Genomic DNA, 22,083 nt, shown 5'->3' with positions numbered 1-22,083 from the left:
GTCCAAGCCTCTATAGCTCAGACTCACACATGAGCTGACATATCTGCTAACGAAGTGACCCTCTAATAGACATATTCTAGATTAGCTTGACTATCATATGGTAAAGTGAAATATTGATTGTCAAATCCATTGGTGGAGGTGTGAAACACCATAAGCTTGGTCTTTCCTAGGTTCACTGTGAGGTCTTTGTCTTGGGAGAAGACATGCAATGCATGTAGGGGTCAATGCGATCCTTTGGAGTATTGAAGATGAACATAATATCACCAACATGTAGTGGTGAAGCTCTTGATATTCACACACCACCATTGCCTCCCCCCCCCCCTAAAAAAAAAAAAAAAAAAGAAGCCGATCCCACCAACAAAAAAAAACAAAGAAAAGTCAACTCCATGTACTCCTAGTTTTTTCAATATAATCTAATATCTTATCAATGCATAGCTCAAGGAGAGCAAGTTGGGGGGGGGAGCTTAGCAAACAACCATACTCTCCCCCATGGTATTGATGATCTCTTAGACTTTCCTCATGGAGCATGGATACCTTATGTGATGATTGACTCGTATAACACAAACACACCGTACTGCATCTCAACAAGGCTCCTATGATTTTATAGTTTATGTCAATTTGGCTCTGTAATGTTAGATGCTTAAGTTCATCGAGTAACAAAAGATCCATTTTTCATATGCTTTGCTCTCCTCTATGATGACTTAGAGTAGAATACCCTCTCTTGAATCTCACATGTTGCCAAAACGACATTCCTATATTCAACCTCTATATTGGACAAATCAACTATAGATTGCTTCTTAGTAATTGTTGCACTGCCAAGTGAAAACATGAAGCCATTGGTAGACTTTCTATCTAGTATGTTGCCATCATAGTCTACCTTTGTATACCTAACTACTCATAGATCCTTACTTGCCTCAAAGTCCATCCTGCAAAATGGACTTTACAAACCTAAGTATGCGTCTAACTATTCCAAATGAGGCTTTTTAAGTACCTATATAAACCGACTCAATCCTAACAACATAACTTAAGTGTGGCCTTATGATAGTCATGTAAATCCTAAACATAGTAGGGTCTTCTATTTCACCTCCAATATTAGTACTCAACTTTACATTTACATACAATGGCATTGAAATAGGTTTACGTGCTGTCATATTGCACTTGGATAATATATCCAAGCCATACTATCTTTGGGATAACCAATATTATCAATACACGTGATCACCTTAATTCCAAGAAAGTAGTGTGGAGGAGAGAGAATGCCTGGCGATAGCTGTAGGAGGCAAACTCAAATATTCTTGTGTGGGCGATAGGGTGTACAGTGTAGGCAACAATGTGGATGACCTCGTGGAGGAGAGAGAGGATGAAACATAGGTAGTCTAGTGTAGATGATAGCACTTGGATGACGGTGACAGCTCTAGAAGGCCCAGATGACAGCAAAGGCTGTTAGCCTGCTCTATTATCATTCTTAGTCTGTCATCTCCTGGTTGTGAGCTCCTGTCAGAGTCTGACAGGAGACAGAGGAGCTCTGTCAGCTTAGTAGCTGCTAATTTTGTCTGCATTCAGCTTCCGGGAGTCACACAGCCCACACTGGGCCTTTTGGTGTGCAGTCGGCCCAGATTTCTGGGTAGGTCGGCCAGATCTGGCCAAGTCGGCCAGATTTGGCAGGTCGGCCAGTTGTCTGGCCTGGGGCTATATATAGCAGCCCCCCAGTCATTTCCAGTATTGTCTTCTGCAGGTTCAGCACAATCTCCGTCCTCTCCCGCTCTGGCATTGGTGCTGCCATTGCTTTCAGTCTATTCTGGTGCCCTCACCGACGCTCCGGGCTGCGTGCAGGGACTGATCAGTCCATTTCAGTGTATTCAGCATTCATCTCAGTCAGTGCAGACTTTCTTCCTTCATTCCCTGCTTTCTCTCTCCCCTCCTCTGTGTTCGTGTTCTTCTTCCGTTGTGCACTCTCACAAAGGCAACCTAGATGATGACGCTAGCAGCTGGGAGTGAACACTCCGCAACAAATGCAAATCTGGGAGTGACAGGATCAGTAACCGATAGTTGGATGTGGGTGATGGAGGTTGGAATCAGGTGCTAGATTGTAGCAAACAGCAATGGGAAGCTCTAACCATGATGCCCTCCACGGATGAGATGTGGGAAGCAGAGATACAACTCTTGAAGCCTGCAAAACCAAGAGTGAGGCTGAATGGAGGGCAACTGGCCTATTTATAGAAAGTTTCGGAATCTCGTACTGTGCAATCTATAAAAACTCTCTCGAATTGCACTCCATTTTAGGGATAATTAATTGAGCATTTTTGGGGTTGTTTAAATGGCTAATTTAGCATGTAATGCTTATGTTAGCTCAACAACTGCATGTACATCTCTTCTTGCAAATCATCATGCAAGAAGGCAAACTTTACGTCCATCTCATGTAAAGTACAAATGTTGGTTGTTGCCAAAAGCAATTACATGTTAGTCATGATTCTAGCAATTGGATTGTACATCTCATAGCCTATGCTAGATGTATGAGCATAGCCTTTAGCATTTAACCTTACCTTATACGTGTTAATAGAAGCATAATCATTATGCTTAATGTTATAGATCCTACTTACAATCAATAGTTTCTTGCCTTGACACTATCCCATGTATTTTTTGTTTGTCTCTAATGGAACCATCTCCTCATCCATAGGTGCATCCCAATGCATGATCAATCACCTTCCCAAAATATATGGATGTGCTCAAGTTCCTAGTGTTGAGATATCGAGCTCCACTCGTGATATGCCAGGGTGACCGTTGTGCATTTATGTCACCGACTTGTCAGTTGCAGATGCGGTTGGTACACCGCCCATGAACAATAGCTACATGACAGTTATCCTTATCTACTCTAGTTCGTGGCTCAGTTAGTATGCTACCTTAGTTAGTTGAGTTTGGTTTGAGACCCATATATAGGGTTCTTCTATTTCTTTGTACTTGACATCCTTTTGGCTTACACAACTAAGAAGAGGAAAACTGTTTTTCAGCCTCCACCTTTGTGTGTATTCCCCCATTGTGCAAGCAAGAAAGCTACAAGTGAGACTCCTTCCTTCTCTCCCACAATCTTGACATGGTATCAGAGCCTTGTTCGTGGTAAGGAGCTCAAGAAAGCAAGCCAAGTTCGCGGTGTTCTGGTAAGAGGAGCAGTGTTGTTTTCATTTTCTGTTTTGGGAGCAGATCTCTGCAGGTAGCACAACCGGAAATTGCAAGAGTGCATTGTCTCAGGTTGAGACGCCCTTCGCGGTGAAGCAACAGGGTAGTATATGCTGCGGGGGAAGGCTTTAGCCCTAGGTGACCCTGTTTTTTTGATTTGAGGCCATTTCGGGGCCTGTTTTGGAGGCGGAAGTTTTCTGCACACACTCAGGAAAAGGCCCTGTTTTATGCTGTGCGACCACTGTTCTACAGGTCGGTGAAAAGTTACCACAGAAATTGCATCGTATGCTTGTGTGCAGAGACATTGGGAGTTACAGAATCATCCTTATTTCCTGTTTATGCAAAATCGTTACTAGGAAGTGACTGTGTGGTCAAATACCACTTTCGCCAGTTTTGCAGATTTGCCCTTGTGAGGGTGAAGCTGTGTTTTTTGCAGTGACAGAATTTTTTTGCAGTATTCTGTAATGGCGTCTGATTCTCTTTCACAGATTGTAACTGAAAAGCTTGACAAGAACAACTTCCAAGCATGGAAGTTTAGAATGACGAATTTTCTTATGGGAAAAGGATATTGGGAATTTGTTGCAGGAAATGAAGAAGAGCCAGTTCTTCCTGATGTTCCCAATCAACAGCAAATGCAGGCATTCAAAGCATGGCATGAGAGAGCCATGAAAGTTATGTACTGGCTGTCTATCAATATTTCAGACTCTATGATTGTGCATATTCAGGATGCAAGTACGCCAAAGGAGGTATGGGATACTTTGTAAAAAATGTATAGCACAAATACGCAAGCTAGGAAAATGCAGCTCAAGCAAGAGTTGCATAATGTGCAAAGAGAAAATATGAGCATCAATGACTACCACATGAAGGTGAAGAAGATTGCAGATGCACTTGCTTCCATTGGGTCGCCAGTGGAAGATGATGATTTAGTTTCTGTGACCTTGAATGGTCTAGGAAAGGATTATGCACAGTTTCGGACATCCGTTTCAGTTCGTGAAAGATTTCCTGATTTTGAGGAGTTGATTGCTCTTCTAATTTCTGAGGAGCAAAGAAATGGTGGTGCATCTTCTTCAGGAGGAACTTCAAAAGAAACTGTCTTCTACTCAAATGTTGGAAGAGGTAGAGGCAGAGGCAGAGGTAGAGGATGCCAATTTGGAGGCCGTGGTAGAAATTAGAATATGCAACAAACTCAAGAAAACCAGTCCTATGGAGGAGGACGTGGTAACTCTAGAGGTAGGGGGAGTCAAAGAGGTCGTGGTGGATGTCAAAGAGGCCAAAATGCAAACAACAATGTTGAATGCTACTACTGTGGTAAAATGGGTCATATGGCTAAAGACTGCTATAAAAAGCAGAATGACATCATGAATGGGAAATTGCAACAAGGGAATTATGCATATTCTAGTAGACAGGGTGATGACAGAAATGAGCATTTGTTTATGGTGCATCACATGAACAATTCTATGACAAGTGTAGAAGAAAGCAACGATGTGTGGTATGTTGACTCAGGTGCATCAAACCACATGATAGGTCATGCAGAATGGATGGAGGATACAAGGAAAATGGAAAAACCAGGATTTGTGGAGACTGGTGATGATACTGCACATCCTATTGTGCAGATTGGAAAAATTCCTTTGTCTATGCAAGATGGGAAAAAGAAATACCTGTCCGATGTATTTCATGTCTCGAAAATCACTAAGAATCTGGTTTCTGTTGGTCAAATGGTTGAGCAGGGCTTGCAGGTCAGATTTAATCCTCATGGATTCTTTGTTGAGGATATGAAAAATAAAGGTCACTTGATAGCAAAAGGAAAGAAGAAGGGCAGAATGTTTACATTGGATGCAGACATGCCTGAATTGAGTGCAGCAATGTTTGCACATGGGACTGGTGTAGTTGCAGATATTGATATCTGGCATAAACGCATTGGTCATGTTAATGTACAGCGACTTAAATCAATGCAGGCCCAAAATATTGTTGCAGGATTGCCTAAATTCAAGGTTGCAAAAATGCATAAGGTATGTGAAGCCTACCAATTTGGAAAACAGGCAAGGAAACCATTTCCTAGACATGTTCAAGAGAGTGAGAAGCCATTGGAATTAATCCACTCTGATGTGTGGACTACTAAAGCTGCATCTCTTGGAGGCTGTCATTATTTTGTCACTTTTATTGATGACTATAGCAGAAAAGTTTGGGTGTATTTTATGAAAAAGAAAAGTGAAGTTTTTGGGCATTTCAAAACTCTTAAAGCTATGGTTGAAAAAGAAACAGGCCTGCAAATAAAATGCCTAAGGTCAGATGGAGAGGGAGAGTACCTCTCAAATGAGTTTGCAAGGTTCTTGCAGGAGCATGGCATAAAGCAGCAATATTCATGTAGTCATACCCCATAACAAAATGGAATTGCAGAAAGGAAAAACATGCATATTGGAGATGTATCTGTTAGCAGTCATGTTTGTCATGCCTTGTCATCTCCTGCCTGTGAGCCTCAGTCTGAGTCAGATGAGGACATTAGGAGCTTTGACATGTCTGTCATGTGTTATGATGGGGGAGGCTAGTCACTCTCGACTGGCTGTCTCAGGATGTGTATTTTTTTTTGGCCTATTTTAGTGGGCAGCCATTGGCTGCCCGGCCACTTTTTGGTCACTCTTGTGGGGCGCCCATTTTAGGGCATTTTTAGGATTTGCGCCCATTTTAGGGTTAGGGTTAGGGTTTGTCCGTTGCCTATTTATAGGCAGCCCCCCTCCCCACTTGGTCACTTGTCTTCTTGCAGATTCCGACACTCCTCCCCCGTGGTGGTGCTGCCATCATCATCAGCCTGATCTGGTGCCCTCACTGACGCTGTGGGCTGCGTGCAGGGACTGATCAGTCTCCTTCCGCCTTCCCGTTTGTATTCAGCATTCATTTTAGTCAGTGCAGATTTCTCTTCCTTATTTTCTGCTTTCTCTCTTTCTCTCTCCCTCCGTGTTCGTATTTCCTCTTCCGCAGCGCACTCTCACATGGTATCAGAGCCGAAGGAGAGTATACGGAGTTGAGGTTTACGCGGGAGAACACCCACAACTTTGCGTTTGCTGGTCAAGACGTCTCCAACAGCTGAGGCGTCACCTTTTGCACCATCTCCTTGATCAAGGCGGCCTGTTTTGGTGTCACATATTTGCGTTTGCTGCTGGCGCCTTCTCCAGTGGCTGCCACGTCATCACCAACCTCTTCCTGCTTGCGTTTTCAGCCTGGGCGGCCCTCCTCCAGCTGGGCGACACTCCTCCAGCCTGCGCCTTGCTGTTCTGGCTGTTGTTCCATCTTCAGGCGGCTCTTTTCCTACTGGCGACCTATTCCCAGGCTGCGTTTTGAGGCAGGAGGCTGTTTTTCTGTAGTGATTGCATCGTTAGCATTTGCATTTGACATCATCCTTGCGTTCTGTGCAAGGCGGCCAGCTCAGGAGCTTCTGGTGTTTGTGTTTCGGCACCGGCAACCTTCCCTTGTTGTGTTTTGGTGTTTGCAGATATCGAAGATGTCTTCTCATCAGTTTACGGGCTTTGATGACTCAGATGATGAGCTTTTGTCTCGACACTCATCTGAACGGAGGCGTGATTTCAATCACGAGGACCGTCGTCCGGAGTCTATTCCTCTTTCCCGTCCCCCTTCTATTCATGTATCTCGGCGAGCCTCTTCCAGTGGGCCGAAGATGCAGCCTTTGGTACCCCCTGTACAGGTACCCGTACTTCCTCAGCTGCCCAAAGAGGACCGGTTGGATGGCTCCAACTTTTCTTTATGGTCCTGCAAGGCGGAGTGTATCTTGGACTCCTTCGATCTTTGGGAGCTTGTTTCTGTTCCTATTCCCCGGCCTCAGGTGGATCCCGCAGATGGGACATCTATGGATCGTGCAGCCTTATGGGATCGGCTCAATTCTAGAGCCCGATCTTTCCTCTTTCTGAGTTTGCAGGATTCTGTCCTTGTTCATGTTTACAGGTTGAAGACTGCAGCGGACGTGTGGAGAAAGCTTGCGTCTCTCTATCAACAGAAGACGTTTGCCCACCGGATATCTCTCGAAAAGAAGTTGCAGATGCTCGCTATTGATGATAGTCCTTCCATGAAGGACCACATCAACAGATTACAGGATATGAGGGATGAGCTTGCATCCCTCGGTCGGACGATATCTTCTGAAGACATGGCTATGATTCTTTTGACTCAGCTGCCATCGCCTCGGTTTGATGTCTTCTATACCAGCCTTCTTACATCGAGGACCCGTGAGAAGCTTCTATGGGAGGAACTATCCCCGCTTGTCTTGGAGCATGACGAGCGCCTCAGAGAGGTCAGTGCTAGTGGATTCGACTCCACTAGAGCCTTTGTTGCAGGTTCGGGAGGACAGAAGAAGAAGAAGACGAAGTCAAAGGCTAAGAAGAAGGACAATTCTTTAGGCTCTGACACAGATTCAGAGAGCCCGAAGTGCCCACACTGTGGGAAAGGGACACATCCCGAGGAGAAATGCTGGAAGAAGTACCCTCACCTTCGTCCAGGCGCGACGGATGGATCTACATCGGAGCCTTCTTCTACCTCTACACCAGCTGTTACCCATGAGTCAGTGTTCCTTCATATCCATGCTTTGGAGGAGGATTCTTCTTCCGTGGCTGCAGTGTCTTCTGCGCAGCCTTGGTTAGTGGACAGTGGTGCTTCGAGTCATATGACTCCCCGAGGTGATTTGTTACAGGATCTCCGTCCATCAGAGGGTTCAGTCACTGTTGGTGACCTTTTATCGGTGCCTATTAGTGGTGGTGGCACATTGCCTTTGTTTACCGAGACCGACCTTCGAGTTCCTTTTCACAGGCTCTACATGTTCCGGATTTGGGCCTTCCCCTCCTCTCAGTTTATGGCCTTACGAGGCTTGGCACACGAGTGATCTTCACCGAGCATGCCGTTGTTATTGAGGATTCTCTTATAGGAGCTGTTTTATCTACAGGTTGGCAGGAGAGCGGGCTTTACAGGCTCCATTCCCCTTCTTTGATGCAGGGTCCTCCGCGGTAGTCTATTGCTATACCCGTTCCCGCTTGTGCACCTTCTATTCCACAGGTTCCTTCCCATCTCCCACCTTCTTCTCCAATGGTTCCCTCGTACCCCCCATCCCTTTCAGAGGGGGACGATCTCGGTGATGCGGCTGTGGATTCCCTGGCTCCTAGTGTTTTGCAGAGGGATTCCCAGGATCGTGAGGAGCTCCTTCAGCGGCAGTCTACATCGACGGACTTCATTGACATTGGCATTCCTCTTGCCACCCCAGGATCTATTTCTTCTTTGGCCTTCAGCCACATCCAGGATCTGAGAGGGGGTGTTAGCAGTCATGTTTGTCATGCCTTGTCATCTCCTGCCTGTGAGCCTCAGTCTGAGTCAGATGAGGACATTAGGAGCTCTGACATGTCTGTCATGTGTTATGATGGGGGAGGCTAGTCACTCTCGACTGGCTGTCTTAGGATGTGTATTTCTTTTTGGCCTCTTTTAGTGGGCAGTCATTGGCTGCCCGGCCACTTTTTGGTCACTCTTGTGGGGCGCCCATTTTAGGGCATTTTTAGGGTTTGCGCCCATTTTAGGGTTAGGGTTAGGGTTTGTCCGTCGCCTATTTATAGGCAGCCCCCCTCCCCACTTGGTCACTTGTCTTCTTGCAGATTCCGACACTCCTTCCCCGTGGTGGTACTGCCATCATCATCAGCCTGATCTGGTGCCCTCACTGACGCTGTGGGCTGCGTGCAGGGTTTGTATTCAGCATTCATTTTAGTCGGTGCAGATTTCTCTTCCTTATTTTCTGCTTTCTCTCTTTCTCTCTCCCTCCGTGTTCGTATTTCCTTTTCCGCAGCGCACTCTCACAGTATCTCGTGCCATGCTCAACGAAAAAGACTTGCTAGATTTTTACTGGGCTGAAGCAGTTGCTACATCAGTCTACATAATGAACAGGACTCCCACTGCAGCAATACATGGGATGACTCCAGAGGAGAGGTATACTGGTAGGAAACCAGATATTTCTCATTTGAAGATTTTTGGTTGCATTGTCTATGTTCATGTGCCAGATGAGTTGAGATCCAAGTTGGATCCAAAAGCTGAGAAGTGCATCTTTATTGGTTACTCTCTGCAGCAGAAAGGGTATAGATGCTATAATCCTTCTACTCGTAAGTTTACAGTGAGCAAAGATGTTGTTTTTGATGAGATGAGTAGCTGGTATAAACCAGTAAATGTGATTGATGATGTAGATGCACAAAATGGTAATGCTGCACAGAATTCACAGCAACAGTCACAAAATATTAGTGAACCTGGAGTGTTCTCTAGCAGTGGTTCATATTCTTCGCCATGGATAGGCAGATTGAGATCAGGAGAATCTTCTCAAAACAATGCAGATAGTGGTATGCAGGTTTCACGAAAAGGAAAAGAGAAGGTAGATCAGCCCATGTTTGATGTGAATGCAGGTCACTCTTATGTGGATAGTGAATCCAGTGGCTCAGAACAGAGCATTGGTGATGAGTTGGGTATTCCTTCTATTGTTACATCTGGAGTAAGGAAGACCAAAGATGTTTTGAGAGCACCTGGGAGTGAATCTACTTTGCGCAGGTCTACCAGAGCTAGGTATCCTGTGGATAGGCTGAAATTTAATGGATTTACAGCCATTCACTATGCATATATGGTCAAAGTGATACAGGAACCAGAACCCACTTCTTTTGAGCAAGCCATGGGAAAAGAAAAATGGGAGAAAGCCATGGATGAAGAAATGGATGCCTTGGAAGCAAATGCTACATGGGAGTTGGTGTCTTTGCCTAAAGGTAAAAATGCAATTGGTTGTAAGTGGGTTTATAAGGTGAAGCACAATGCAGATGGTTCTGTGAACAGATACAAGGCAAGATTAGTAGTCAAGGGGTATGCACAAACATATGGCATTGACTATGAAGAAACATTCAGTCCGGTTGCAAGGATGGCAACCGTAAGAGCAGTCATTGCTATGGCTACATCAAAGGGATGGTCTTTACATCAGATGGATGTAAAGAATGCCTTCTTGCATGGTGATTTGCAAGAAGAGATCTATATGGAGCAGCCACCAGGTTATGTGCATGCTGTTCATCCTGAGTTTGTTTGTAGGTTGAAGAAAGCCTTGTATGACTTGAAGCAAGCACCTAGAGCATGGTCTGACAAGATAGGACAGTATCTTGTTACTATTGGCTTTCAGATTTCCAAGGTAGATTTCTCACTTTATGTGAGAAAAACAGAGAAAGGTATTATGCTACTTGTCATTTATGTTGATGATTTGATTATGACAGGTGACAGTGATGAAGATTTCCTTCATGTGAAAATGCTATTGAAGCAAAAGTTTGAGATGAAGGATTTGGGAGAGCTCCGTTATTTCTTGGGCATTGAGGTGATTAGATCACCAAGTGGGATACAGCTCTTGCAGAGGCAGTATCGATTGGACATGTCCAAATATGGGATGACAGGCTGTAAGCCTATTTCAGTTCCTTTGGAGCAGAATGTGAAGTTGAGCGCAAATGCAGGTGAGCTTCTGGAAGACCCTACTATGTACAGACGCATAGTAGGAAGTTTGATTTATATGACTATTACCAGGCCAGATTTGAGCTATGCTGTTGGATTGGTAAGTCAGTTTATGCAGGCTCCAAGGAAATCGCATTTGGATGCGGCTAGACGCATACTCAGGTATGTGAAGTCCACATTGCAGTATGGACTATTTTATGAGACTGGGGTTCAGATACAGTTGCATGGATACACTAATGCTAATTGGGCTGGTAGTATTTCTGATAGACGATCTAACAGTGGGTATGTGTTCTCTTTTGGGAGTGCTGCAGTCACTTGGAGCAGTAAGAAACAGCCTACAGTTGCCTTGTCGAGCACAGAGGCTGAGTACAGGGGTGCAGCAATGGCTGCATGTGAGGTAGCTTGGTTGCATAAGCTACTTTATGATATGCATCAGTCTACAGATGGGCCAATTGTCATTTATTGTGACAACATGAGTAGTATACACTTGGCAAATAACCCAGTCTATCATGCTAGAACAAAGCACATTGAGGTGCATTATCACTATGTGCGGGAGAGGGTTTTACTAGGTCTTATTAATCTAGTTTATGTCAACACAGAGGATCAGGTAGCTGACGTATTCACGAAGGCATTGGGCGCAGAGAAGCTGCGCAAGTTCAGAGATCTGCTTGGTGTGCAGGAATTGGGATTGAGCTCGAGGGGGAGTGTTGAGATATCGAGCTCCACTCGTGATATGCCAGGGTGACCGTTGTGCATTTATGTCACCGACTTGTCAGTTGCAGATGCGGTTGGTACACCGCCCATGAATAATAGCTACATGAGAGTTATCCTTATCTACTCTAGTTCGTGGCTCAGTTAGTATGCCACCTTAGTTAGTTGAGTTTGGTTTGAGACCCATATATAGGGTTCTTCTATTTCTTTGTACTTGACTTCCTTTTGGCTTACACAACTAAGAAGAGGAAAACTGTTTTTCAGCCTTCACCTTTGCGTGTATTCCCCCATTGTGCAAGCAAGAAAGCTACAAGTGAGACTCCTTCCTTCTCTCCCACAATCTTGACACCTAGTTGGGGAAGAGGGTCTAGACTTAGGTGGACTGCCCTTGGCCTTTGAGCGACACTCATTGTCAAAAGGCCCAACCTTGTGGCAATGTTGATAATATACCCATTCTTTTTGGGGACATTTCGCCAACCCGTTTTTAATATTGGAGGGGAGATACTTTGCTCCTCACTACTTGACTTAGTTTTGGTGATGTTTTTTCTACCACCTTGCTTCACCTTCCGGGAAGTCAAGGCTCCTTCGGAGTATAAAAATTGGGGCTTCTGATGAAATTAATCAAACAACCAAGCCTAACGTAGTAGCTAACACTTCAAACTCATAGAAGGTGGGTAATTGGGGTTGTGACATAATTTGTTGGATAAAATTGAAGTATTGGTTTGGCAGCTTGTTCATGATCAAAGTGACTTGATTATCATCTCCTTTGGGTAAGCTAGTTGTGGCGAATTCGGCATGAGAAATCGCCGATACTTAGTCAACTTGGTAGTTAAATCATCCCTCTTAGTGATTTTGAACTCTTGGAGAGCATGGTTTGTGAGAGTGCGCAACTGAAGGATACGAACACGGAGAGAGAGAGAGAGAGAGAGAGAGAGAGAGAGAGAGAGAGAGAGAGAGAGAGAGGAGAGGAGAGTTCATCTGCATTTCATCCAGAAACTAATGGACAAACAGAAGCCACAAACAGCACCATTCTAGATATTTTACGTGCATATACTATTTCTAAACCTCAGACATGGGACACTCATTTGCATTTATTACAGTTTGCATATAACAATACACCGCATACATCTACAAAGAAAGCACCGTTTGAAGTCATTTATGGATATAGATTATCTACACCTGTTGCATCTTTGTCTAATAGAATTTAGAGTGCTGATGATATTGCTAGTATGCATAACAGTATATTTGATGAAGTTAAAGATATGATTGCTAAAGCCCAGCAATCATATACCAAACAAGCCAATAAGAAAAGACAAGCCATGAATTTCAAAGTTGATGATTATGTTTAGTTTATTATCGTCTGCGGAAGGCCAAATTATGACCCATGGGACCTTTCCAGATATACAATGATTCTCCTCCCCCATGGTAGGGAGAGAGAGAGATATATATATACACACACACATAAGGCCAATGTGGCCTATGAGACAAAATCCAGAGTACATCCATGTCTAATGTCATCTCATCAGCAAGGTAAAGATAACATTACAAATAAGTGGGTGGCCTATGAAACAAAATACTGAAAATAACTATACGATGGGACTATACTAGGGTTGAACCATGTGTAGTGTTGTTTCATCGATAGGAAAGAAAAGGAAAGGAAAGGAGAACCAGATTTGATAGAGCCATGTGCAAAAGTGTGGTGGAGACTATGGGCTGTAGCTGATCTCAAGATCTGCACATGATCTCAGCTATGATGCGGTCCCTAGCTGCTTCACTGATATGCTTGGTGGTGAGTCTTCGGTGTCTCGTGATAATGGCTCTAATCCGACTGCGGTGTGGCCTCCTCGAACGTGGTCCTGGTAGACGGGGTTGTCGTGCTCGACGAAGGGAAATGGCTCTATCCAATGTGACTCCACAGCGTGTCTTGTAAGGTGTCTGGCGGGGTGGCTCTGTCTCTGCTAGGCTGGTAGTGTTAGTAGGGTTGGCTCTGTAGAAGTTGTTTGTCACTGTTCTCTGTGTGTGTCCTTCTGGATGAGCTAGCTTCTTGTCTCGCAGTAGTGCAGTTCGGCGCCTCTCGAGCTCCAGGAGGAAAAAACCTAGGTATCTCTAGTCCTCATACTCTATGACGTGATGAAGAGGTCCAAATCCATCACGGAAGAGGCATGCTGTACATGCTGAAGTGTAAAGACAGAGCCATGCTGAAACTGTAACTGCACACTGCCAATACCTGCAAACATGCATAGTTGTCCCCAAGATGGACAACACCATGTCAACCCCCTATATAGGCAGAGAACCACTCTCGATGACGGGTGACATGAAAGGAAGCACCTGAATCGAGAATCTAGGTATGCATGTCCTCATCTGTATCTGCAAGTAAAGCATATGCACCAAAGTGTGAAGAGACCAAAAGTACGTCATTCCCACTGTCCTCATTGTCATGAGTGACTACATTCACCTCTTCAATTTTGACACTGCTCTTCTTGGGTGGACCCTCTTTCTTCTCTTCCTTGCTATCATCTGTCTTCTTGCCCTTTCCTTTCTCTTTTTTCTATTTGTAGCAATCATGTTTAAAGTGACCCTTCTTGCCTCAATGATGGCATTCAACATCTTTGCCACGTGATTTACTGCGTCCCTTGCTATCATATTTGCCTTTCCTTTCTCTTTCTTCTATTTGTAGCAATCATGTTTAAAGTGACCCTTCTTGCCTCAATGATGGCATTCAACATCTTTGCCACGTGTTTTACTGCGTCCCTTGCTATCATATTTGCCTTTCTGTTGTGATCTGCCCCTAGTATGCAAAGCACTGGAAGACTTACTGGATGCATTGTTTTGAGTGGAGCACTCTCTACGTTAGCATACAAAAGGATCGCATTCGAATTGCTCATAGCAGTCATGAATGTATCCCAACTCTTTGGAAGAGTGCAAAGCAAGAACGTAGCCTTAAATTCTTCATCAATCAAGAACTTCAAGGCAACCAGTAGGCTGAAAATGGAGTTAAACTCACTCAAGTGAGTAGACATTGCTGTACCCTCTTTCATACTCAAATCCATAAGCTTTTTCAGCCAATACACTTTGCTTACAGCACTCTTTTGGGCATATAGTTCTTCTAGTCGAGTCCAAATAGCATATGCAGAATCCAAACCTTCAATGTTAAATAGCAAGGCATCAAATATTGATAGCTCGATGGTTGAGCGTGCAAGCTCATTTAACTCATCCCAATCTTCATGTTCCATGTTCGCGGGCTTTGCCCCTTTGGTTTTAATCGGCTTTGCCTGCTTCTTTTGCAACAATATATTGTAGCACTGTTTTTGCCAAACTGCAAAGTTATGTGCTCCTTCAAGTTTCTTTATGTACATGAGATTATTGCTGTCACTGCTGCCAGCCATGATTTTCAGCCCAAATGTGACCAAAAAATCAGTAAATGCAAGCCCAAACTGTTACCCAAGTGACCAAGGTACAAACAAGTACCAACCAACAATAAATGACCACGTAGCACATATTTCAGATATGTAAATAAATTTTCAAAACCACTCACGATGAGGGATGACATGAAAGAAAGCACCTAAATCGAGAATCTAGGTATGCATGTCATCATCTATATCTGTAAGGAAAGCATGTGCACCAAAGTGTGAAGAGACAAAGAGTACGTCATTCCCACTGTCACTATCATGAGTGACTACATTCACCTCTTCAATTTGACATTGCTTTTCTTAGGCTGACTCTCTTTCTTCTCTTCCTTGCTATCATCTGTCTTCTTGCCCTTTTCTTTCTCTTTCTTCCATTTGTAGCAGTCATGTTTAAAGTGACCCTTCTTGCCACAATGATGGCATTCAACATCTTTGCCATGTGATTTACTGCGTCCCTTGCTATCATATTTGCCTTTCTGTTGTGATCTGCCCCTAGTATGCAAAGCACTGGAAGACCTATTGGATGCATTGTTCTGGCGATTCATTTCTTCCATGAGTAGAGCACTCTCTACATCAGCATATAAAAGAATCGCATTAGAAATTACTCATAGCAATCCTGAATGTATCCCAACTCTCTGCAGAGTGCAAAGCAAGAACGTAGCCATAAATTCTTCATCAATCAAGAACTTCAAGGCAACCAACAGGCTGAAAATGGAGTTAAACTCACTCAAGTGAGTAGACATTACTGTACCTAAAACCAGCCTTCCTTCTTGGAATTAGTGGTGATAACCTGATTTAAGAGTTAATTACAGCAATAAATAAATGCACATAAAACGAAATACACACTTTACCATAACATTCTTGGACAGTAGACTCCCTGTTGGCCCCAAAGCTGGCGCCCCTTGCAGTATTTCTTTAGCTTTCATTCAATTGGAAGGAGTACAACTTGAGATTCTTCAATCTCCTCCTGCTAACCAATTGTTTCTGCTGTCATAAATGACCAGCAAGCCTTTTGGGTCATTTGCCCCGTGATTTACCCATGACTTCTTCTCCAATTTGACCCTTGGTTGGCCAAATGCTGCCCTAAATCAATTCGGGATGGGCTGGCTCCTGAAATCCCTTGATAATCTTCAATTATCAGCTGTGCTGATCTCAGTCCCTTGAGCCTTCAATCTCTGGCATGAATCCCAAGGTGGCTGCTAAACCCTAATTTCTGTTGTAAATTAGGGTTTACTGCAGAAATTACAGATCAGCCCACCAAAAATGACTGAGATCTCCTCTGAATGGCTAAGAATTGTTGAGAATGGTTGAGCATAGGCTGAAGGAGATGAGAGAATGCTGTAAAGAGAGAAAATTCTGAGATTATTCGCGAAGAACTGATCAAAATCTGCTGCTGCCCTGCTGTACCAGCCCCAAACGGATGCATCAACAACAATAGGAGCATTAGAGACTGTGATCTTTAGGAGGAAGTGCATCAGCAACAATTACTAGCTTCCCAAGGTCAAGAATATGCATTCTCCATCACCAAAATGGTCTGCAATGGCTAGGAATTGGCCCCAAAAGTTGGCAGCAATAGTCCAACACCTCTTCCCAACAGCTCCAAAATGAAAAAATGAGATTTTCCTCTCCCTTCAGCCCTATTTAGCCTTTCCCCCACTTGCATGGGAAAGTTTTGCCAAGTGGTAGCTTTCTTAATCCATTTTCAGCAATTTCCAGCCATTTAATTAATTTTCAGAATTAATTAATTTTGAAAATTAATTTAACTCTTAATCCATGCTCAGAAAATTGACCTTGCCCATTCAAAAATTAATTGGCTAGGCCATTTGCAACCCAAAGTGGTCCCATGCATTAATTAACCCTTGGACAAGCATTAATTCATTAATTAATGCCTAGTCCCTAGTGTCACCACTGACACTTAATGCCAATTAATGGTCCTAGGGGCAAACTGACACCAAAATTCACCTAGAATCTAACAAATGTAACTTGTTACAACTTTTGCCTTTGACACTCATCTTTTTCACAGGGTCCTTTTGCCTTCAACTGTGAAAAAGTAGCTTGTACCTCACATGTACAATACATGTGCATCTTTTAATTGCACATTTGATTAATTCTTTAATCAAATGTCAATTAAACATAAGCAAAGCATCAAAATTTCACGTCCTCGTGACAGTACCCTCTTTCATACGCAAATCCATAAGCTTTTTCAGCCAATACACTTTGCTTGCAGCACTCTTTTGGGCATACAGTTCTTCTAGTCGAGTCCAAATAGCATATGCAGAATCCAAACCTTCAATGTTAAACAACAAGGCATCAGAAATCGATAGCTCAATGGTTGAGCATGCAAGCTCATATAACTCATCCCAATCGTCTTGTTCCATATCTGCGGGTTTTGCCCCTTTTGTCTTAATCGGCTTTGCCTGATTCTTTTGCAATAGGATATTGTAGCACTGTTTTTGCCAAACTGCAAAGTTATATGCTGCTTCAAGCTTGTTTATGTGCATGAGATTACTGCTGTCAGCCATGATTTTTAGACCAATGTGACAAAAAATTCAGCAAATGCAGGCCCAAACTGTCACACAAGTGACCAAGGTACAAACAAGTATCAACCAGCAATAAATGACCATGTAGAAGCAGAAATTTCAGATCTGTAAGTAAATTTTCAGAAGCACCAAACCATGTGCTACAACATTCCACAACTGATTACAGTTGTTGCAAGGGCAAATGCATCACATTACATGAGAAGTCCCAAATGTTAGCTGCGATTTCTGTTGTGCATGTACCCAAGGGCATAAAATTTGACACGCACAGTCAAAAGCCCCAAAATTTTTTGTGCTCAAAGCATTAACCACACATCTAAACTATCTGTGACATGCATAGAATATACCAATTTTGCCAAAATAGAGCAATTTCAGCAAAACCCCCAAATTTCATTGACCAATTGTTCCACTTGCATTAATACATGTTCCCCGAAAGCATAAAATGGGAAAATTTAGCAAAATTTCATAAAAATTTGCAAAAGCCCCAAATTTCTCAGGTCCAATTGTGCACCAATGTCAGCCAATCTGATTGAGCTGAACAAAATTTCACCAATACAGCAAAAGCCCCAAATTTTATGGGTACAATGTTGAGAAATTTCACTTGGATGAGTAAAATTTTAGTAAATTTGGTGAAATCCCCAATTCAAATGCGCACAAAGTCTGCAATTTCTAACATAGATACCTCAATTTTGCATGAGTAGCACTCAACCTGGAAAAGCCCCAATTTTCTTGGCCTAAATCTACACAAATTTGTACACTGTGCTTGTGTGTCTGAACACTTGGAAGAGAGTAGGCAAAAATAATCTCAAATATTTTTGAAAAAAAACGGTGGGTCAACGGCCGTTCAGGTCTGTGACCTGTCAGGCGACGTGGCGCTTGCCAAACTGCCGCTTGTGCTGGTTGCATTGCGCATAGGGATTGGCGAGTTGCTACTGGACGTGAAGTGCTCGTACCTTCCTGCAGTCACGCCCGCTGCTACCTAACTCCCGCCGTCACGCTCAGACCATTGAAGCCCGCCAGCGCGGCTCCTCGCTGGTCGTTGCACCTACTGCACGCCCGCTAGACCATGCTGATCACGCTAGTCAGCAGTTTGCGGAACTCAACTCAGTTTGGTCAGGAACTCCAATCGTTTCCTTGCTCGACATGAGCTCCAGTTGTCTGCACCTTGACGATCGTCTGCACCGTATGCTCTGATACCGGTTTGTAGTGTTTGGGAGCATGAAAATCGAGACAGTTAGTGGCTGTTAGCATGGGGAGAGAGACTGAGAGTAAGAGTGAGCACGATTTGTGGGTACAATGACGAGTGTACAACTTTAGGTTTTTAGATAGATATATATATGAAAGTATAAGTGCTAAGGGTGTATTCACACCCGAGCATTCATATGAAATTGATCGAACAACCGTGTGTAATGCAACAACTGACACTCAAATTCATAGAATGTAGGTATGGTAGGTTTTGAAACTATACCTTTCACAAAATTGAAATATTTCATGGGGAGTTTATTTAGGAACAATGTGATGTGATCGTCAAAGGACTTTGGGAGTCCCCGTAGTGGAGAATTCAATGAAAAGACGCCGATACTCAGCTAACTTGACTTTCAAGTCATCCCGGTCAGTGATTTTGAAAAGCTGAAGCTCATGGTCAAGATTGATATGATAGGCCCTATCCCGAGCTGCATAGCGGTCAGTCAAGTGTACCCATTGCTCAGATGCTAAGTCAAAATGTTGAAGCTGAGAATGAGACTCAGGCAATAAGCCCTGCATTAACTTGACAATAGCAGAGGCATTCCTAGCCTTCCATGAGTGGATAACCTCGTATGGGACAAGTGTGGGATTAGGTTGGGGTTTCAACCCCTATACAAGATCCCATAGGTTTTGGGAGTCAAGGATATGCTGTATCAAGTTTAACCAAGTGGTAAAGTTTGATCCGTTAAAACGAGTCTTGTCATTAAATGCATGCTTGGCAGAAGATGAGTTAGAACCATGAGATGTCGGGTAGGTGGGGTAAGATGGATGCGGAGGATAAGATGGTGGAGGTGGATATGTCTAATAGGTAGGAGGAGGGGGTAGAGGTGGGTAGGCAGAAGTAGACTGTGAGTGTCCAATGAGTGCTGATTGAGGCGGAGGCACTTGAACATGAATGCTTCCATAAGGTGCCAGTGGCACTAGGATATAGAAGCCCTGTCCAAAGTGAGACTGGGGCATTGCAGTATGACCAGAAGGTCCACTAGGTAAACCCATGGAGGCAAATTGTGGAGTCAACTTATCCACACTTGGGAGAGACTGGGGGGGATACCTAGGCTGCAATGATCGTGAAAATGTGTGTGAAGTAGTGGAACACCACCCAGCTAAGGGAAGGATGAGGTCCTAAAGGATGTGCTTATGTTTCCATAACCTCCTGGTGTGATGTGTGCTGCGACATGAGGTATTTGAAATGGAAATGTAAATGGTGTGAATGGAAGTGGAGAATCAGCGATAGAATGTGGTGGGATGGGTGGATTTTGAAAATGTGGTATGTGAGATGCAGATGCATTTTGTTCATTTTTATCATTTAATGATTGGAAATGAAAATGTGAAGATGATGATGCACCATGCAATGAAGAAAAAGGAACACCAAATTCATTCTGATTTTGTGAAGTAGATAGAAAAGAAGGAAGGTTAGAAGAAGAGGTACTTGGCTTTTTCTTATAATCTCCATGACGTGTGTTAACATACAAGAATTGGTCCTCAAGAGAACCTTTTTCATAGTCAACAGATTGGATCCACTCTTTCTTCCACATGAACTCTACTAGAATATTGCAAAGGAGAAGAGGTAAAAGAAGAAGGAACAAATCTAAAGTACCTTGCACTGGAGTGGACGGAAGAGGATGAAAGAAAGGAATATACTCTGGGTCTTGTTCTCCAAGAGGGGGCCCCATTCCTTTTGGAGGTCTCGACGGCCCTGCAACATCTTCAGATTTATGTGCAACATCTGAAGAGAAAAATTCATGCATACTTTCATTTAGAAGCTTTTCTTGAAGGGCAATCCTTCGATCGAGCTCCTCAATCTTCTTTCATCTATAAGCTATGATCAGTTTATATTCTTCAGAGGTCAGCTTGCCTAGCTTTTCTTCCATGTAATCAGAAGTGTCTTCCACCATGTTGGAACTTTGTGGAGCAAGCTGATCGGCCTACTCTTGCTAGGTTCTCAGCATAGTTGGTTTTAGAGACTGAATCGCTGTTGTTGTGTTCGAAGTCATTTGAACCTACTGTTGTTCTTGCTTCTTGTGTAGAGCTTTGAGATCAAAGGCCTAGGTTTCTCAGAGAGTACCAGGCTCTGATACCATGTAAAGAAATACCGTAACACAGAAACATTAACAGAAATCGTACGACAAAGCACAGACTGATAAAAGAACATAGTTAGGGTTAGGGTAACTCAGAGACAATGAACACAGTGAATGAATGAAGTGATATGACTATTGAATATACGATGCTCATGCAGCAAACACACTATGTAGTGAATGAATACTGTACCTCGAACTCCTGTATCTCGAGGATCAGGGCAAGGGTAATGAGTTGGAGAGTGTATCGTACTCTGAACGGATCCTTAATCGCAGCAAGGTAGCCTTCGGATGTCGAACACTAGCAAACGCAACAGTGAGAAGCTAGATCTAATGCAAATAGCAGTGAGGAGAGAGAGAGACTAAAAATGCAGGTAGGACAGCCTGTAGGAGAGAGAGAGAGACTTAAAACGCAGATTGCGGCAGAGAGAGAGGCTAAAAATGCAGGCAGGATAGCTTGCAGGAGAGAGAAAGACTGAAAATGCAGGCAGGAAGTGAAAGAAAGACTAGAAACGCAGATTGTGGGACTGTGATGATGTGGCGGGATGTATGGCAGCAGGTCTACACAGGAACAGCTGTCGCCTGGCTGGAATCAGCTCCAAACTGTGTGAAGAGGGCTGGAAATTAGGCGCCAACTGATGGAGATAGCAATGGACAGCTTTGGCTGAGATGTCCTCCGCAAACGGGGTGTGGGCAGCAAGCTGAAACACTTGAAATCTGCAAAAAACGAGATTGAGGACTGAATGGAGGGCAGCATACGTATTTATAGAAAGTTTGGGCCTCCCAAGTGGGTTTGTGCTTATGGGACATAGAAACTCTCTAGGATCTCGTTTCTTTTAAATAAACAATGTTTCTTCATTAATTAAGCATGTTTTGGGGGACTGTTTAAGTAAAGCTAATGCATTTTTAGCTCAACATCGCCATCAGCCGGACAGCCAGTGGATGGCATGAACTAATGACTAGAACCTATAGGAGAGGGATGAACCGAGTCGCCAGGCAGCCTCCTATTTAAAGATGTGGATCCTCCCAAAGTTTGGGTGTTTGGTTATGGGACACATAATTCGGGTAATATTTGAGTTTTGGGGCTGTTGTAGTGAGCTTATGAAGATTTAATGTGTAATGCATCTTTTTTAGCTTAACAAAGTGTGCAGAGTAGAGGTTGTCAAGTCATCAATGTAAATGAAGTAGAAATACCTAGAGCCCATACAAAAGCTAACACTTTTACTCATAACATGTAAGTGATATCAGATTGGTTGAATCCATGATTCTGTGTGCTGCAAGTGAGCTTGTCTTAGGTTTGTTGTGGGTGGTTGCAATTGGGTTCTGTCGAGGTGTGCAGACTTAAAACATCAAGAACTAAAGTCAACATTAGCAATTCAGAAAGCAGGTGGAGTTGCTTCGTTGCTATTGGCTTTGGATTGAAAATGTGAT

At 43.6% G+C, this 22,083-nt stretch overlaps 1 protein-coding gene across 8 annotated transcripts in view; it reads left to right on the top strand.

Moving 5' to 3' along the window:
• The window catches only part of LOC148036708 (molybdenum cofactor sulfurase-like), a 126,478-nt gene that overhangs the window by 3,935 nt on the left and 100,460 nt on the right, over nucleotides 1-22,083 (top strand). The window lies entirely within an intron of this gene.

The sequence above is a fragment of the Lygodium microphyllum genome, chromosome 5 (genome assembly GCF_053477565.2).
Source record: "Lygodium microphyllum isolate KBCC chromosome 5, Lygodium_microphyllum_v1.1.10, whole genome shotgun sequence".
Classification (NCBI taxonomy): domain Eukaryota; kingdom Viridiplantae; phylum Streptophyta; class Polypodiopsida; order Schizaeales; family Lygodiaceae; genus Lygodium; species Lygodium microphyllum.
Note: the sequence above shows the minus strand (reverse complement) of the source record. Positions and strands in the feature narration are given on the sequence as shown.